Raw genomic sequence first — 3,993 nt, 5'->3', positions numbered from 1 at the left:
GGCAACCCAATTTTATTTTTGTTTTTGCTTTTTAGGTTCTGTTTTGCAATAAGTATTTCATATAGACTCTGGTTAGATGTGGTTTCATGTTTTAATTTGTGTTTGTGCACCGTAAGACCTTTGGGATAGCTTACGGTGATAGTTGATTTGATCTTGCTAAAAAACAGAAACTTTTGCGCCCAGGAAAATAATTTTCATAATTCACAGAAACATGATTTTGACCTGATTATTGTTTATAAGATTAATAAACAAATTTATTAGTTCTTCCTAATTTTTCAGAATTTTTGGAGTTATATAAGTATTCGAAATATCCAGATTGCTACAGACTGTTCTGTTTTTGACAGATTCTGTTTTTCGCGTGGTGTTTGCTTATTTTGATGCACCTATGGCTAGTATTGGGGTGTATGAACCATAGAAAAGTTAGAATACAGTAGATATTACACCAATATAAATAAAGAATGAGTTCACAACAGTACCAAAAGTGGTGATTTATTTTCTTATGCTAACGAAGCTTACGAGATTTTCTGTTGTGTTTTGTGTTGTGAAGTTTTCAAGTTTTGGGTAAGGATTTGATGGACTATGGAACAAGGAGTGGCAAGAGACTAAGCTTGGGGATTCCCAAAGCACCCCAAGGTAATATTCAAGGACAAACAAGATCCTAAGCTTGGGGATTCCCCAGAAGGCATCCCCTCTTTCGTCTCCGTCTATCGGTAACTTTACTTGAGGCTATATTTTTATTCACCACATGATATGTGTTTTGCTTGGAGCGTCTTGTATGATTTGAGTATTTGATTTTTAATTTGCCACAATCATCCTTGCTGCACACACCTTTTGAGAGAGATACACGCATGAATCATGATTTATTAGAATACTCTATGTGCTTCACTTATATCTTTCGAGCTAGGCAATTTTGCTCTAGTGCTTCAGTTATATCTTTTTAGAGCACGGCGGTGGTTTTATTTTATAGAAATTGATGAACTCTCGTACTTCACTTATATTATTTTGAGAGTCTTTAAAAACATCATGGTAATTTTCTTTGGTTATAAAACTAGTCCTAATATGATAGGCATCCAAGAGGGATATAATAAAAACGTTCATATAAAGTGCATTGATATTATGAGAAGTTTGATTCCTTATGATTGTTTTGAGATATGAAGATGGTGGTATTAGAGTCATGCTAGTAAGTAGTTGTGAATTTGAGAAATACTTGTGTTAAGGTTTGTGAGTCCCGTAGCATGCACGTATGGTGAAACGTTATGTAACAAAGTTGGATTATGAGATCTTTTTTGATTGTCTTCCTTATGAATGGCGGTCGGGGATGAGCGATGGTGTTTTCCTACAAATATATCCCCCTAGGAGCATGCGCGTAGTACTTTGTTTCGATGACTAATAGATTTTTGCAATAAGTATGTGAGTTCTTTATGACTAATGTTGAGTCCATGGATTATACGCACTCTCACCCTTTCGCCATTGCTAGCCTCTCTTGTGCCGCACAAATTTCGCCGGTGCCATACACCCACCATATACCTTCCTCAAAACAGCCACCATACCTACCTATTATGGCATTTCCATAGCCATTCCGAGATATATTGCCATGACCCTTTCCACCATTCCATTTATTATGACATGCTTCATCATTGTCATATTGCTATGCATGATCATTTAGTTGACATCGTATTTGTGTCAAAGCCACCGTTCATCATTTTTTATACATGTCGCTCTTGATTCATTGCACATCTCGGCACACCACTGAAGGCATTCACATAGAGTCATATTTTGTTCTAGTATCGAGTTGTAATTTTTGAGTTGTAAGTAAATAAAAGTGGGGTGATCTTCATTATTATAGCATTGTCCCATGTGAGGAAATTTATCCCTAATAATAAAGCACGGATTGACTCCGTGGGTTCACTATCACAATACGCCTATCCTCGTGAATTTACGCTTTCAGTTTTTTTCACCTATATTATTTTTCACATCTGAGGTGGTGTTATTCATCCAAAAATGTTTAATTCTACAATTTCATCCGTTCACGTGTGGGCCGCTTGTCCTGTCCGCTTCGCTGGTCCGACTCCCTTGCTGTCATCGGCCCGTGTTGAACAAAACGTTTTGTTGTTTACTCCTCGCCCCCATCTCCTTCTTTGACCAACACACGTACAAGCTAGGGTTGGAGCCGCCGCCCCTCCGGCCTACCCACCGGAGCTCCGTCCGCCCCTCTTCTCCATCTTCTCCCCCACCTCTACTCCCGCAGTCCCAACTGTGGTGGATGTCGGTGTTCTGGGAACGGGGGTCCCCGGACTTGCCTGCCTGCGGCGTGGCTCAGGTGGTGGCCTAGTATGGCCCATCTTCATCAATGCAAGCTTAAGACCCTCGCGAGGGGCCAAACCTCGCGGGGCGGACGACGCAAGGCTTCCTCAGGAACGGCCTCACCAGGCAGGCTCGCGAGGAGGTGGAGAGATCAAGGCAAGGGTACCTCGCGAGGTGCCCGTAACGCAAGCCATGACGATCGAGATTAGGCGGGCACCAGGCGGGCGTCGACCTGCGCAGTGTCCTTGTTTCCTCTTTGGTGCAAAGGGGGAAAGCACAGGCGCGGAGTACCGAGGCATCAGGCAAAGGTTTCCATATTGGTGCAACGAGACAAAGACCAGCAGAGCGGCAGGATGGAGGTCACCGTGGAGCCCAAGACAGCGTCATCGCCAGTGCCTTTGGCAGACGAAGACCAACTTTAGTCAGGATAGCTTGTACTACATGTTCCCCTTCAAAATGGTCGTTGTTGGCGCCCTTCTCGCTCAATATTTGGGAAGAGGACCAGGGCCTCTATATATAGAGATAGCCACCACAATAGGAAGGCATCGAGTTCTCACCAAGCCAACGGGGACCGAATCCCTTCCTACGAGAGCACCACCCCAGCTCAAGAACACCTCTCGCGAGGCTGTTCTTCCCCTGTACTGTTCATCATTAGCCCCTGAGGCAATCCACCACACCACACACTTGAGTAGGGTATTACACCACAATAGTGGCCCAAACCAGTATAAATCTTGTGTCCCTCGTGTTGTTAATCATTTAGCTCAGATTCTTGCGAGGCATTTGGACGTGGATTGGTAGGGGGAAGATCTTTGTGCACACCCCAGAGTTCGAACCTCTAGGGTCTGCCGGAAACCAGCATCCGACATTTGGCGTGCCAGGTAGGGGGTGCACCGGAATCTTTCTTCCGCTGTTCCGCGTTCGATCATCCGTCGCGTCCATGGCCGACGCTCACCGGGCTCGCGCTGAGCGTCGAGCTGCTCTCGCCGCCCGCGTCGCCCAGACAGCTCCCGTCGGCGGGTGTCCCCGTCGTTCCCCGCCGCCTGCCGCCAACGCTGCCACCGGCCTGGCGGGGAATGAGCAGCAGGCCTCGTCGTTGCATCCCTCGGTGCAGCGGAAAGGCTGCACCGCCACCCCGTCCCTGACTCCAGTTGGTTCATCGTCGCACGCCCATCGCACTCCCACGGTCGTGCATGCCGCGTAGCTCCTGGCTCCTAAACCTGCCTCCCAGCACGATCTCCTCCTGGGATGAGATGCGCACCCGCTTCATCGCCAACTTTCAGGGCACTCGCGACCGTCCACCGACCGTAGATGACCTGCACTGCATCAAGCAGCAACCTGGAGAGACCTTGCAGAAGCCAGCGCTTCAACAACGCTTGCCTCAAGATTCCCAAGGTGACTGAGGAGGCCATCATCTCTGCGTTCTCCGACGGCGTCCGCGATGTCAGGATGAAGGAGGAACTGGCGATCCACGACGATTTGTGCACGTCTCTGGAGCTGTTCAACCTGGCGACCAAGTGCGCAAGGGCTGAGGAGGGACGCCTCTCCCTACTCAAGCTCCCAGCTGCAGATCCAGAAGAAAAGAAAGCCAAGGCCAAGGATGAGAAGCACAAAGGAGCAGTTATGCTCGCGGCAGAGCCGGATACAAAGCACGGCAGGGACCATCCGGAGTCGTCCAAGGGCAGCCGGTTC

The sequence above is a fragment of the Triticum dicoccoides genome, chromosome 1B (assembly GCF_002162155.2).
Source record: "Triticum dicoccoides isolate Atlit2015 ecotype Zavitan chromosome 1B, WEW_v2.0, whole genome shotgun sequence".
Taxonomy (NCBI): Eukaryota; Viridiplantae; Streptophyta; class Magnoliopsida; order Poales; family Poaceae; genus Triticum; species Triticum dicoccoides.
Note: the sequence above shows the minus strand (reverse complement) of the source record.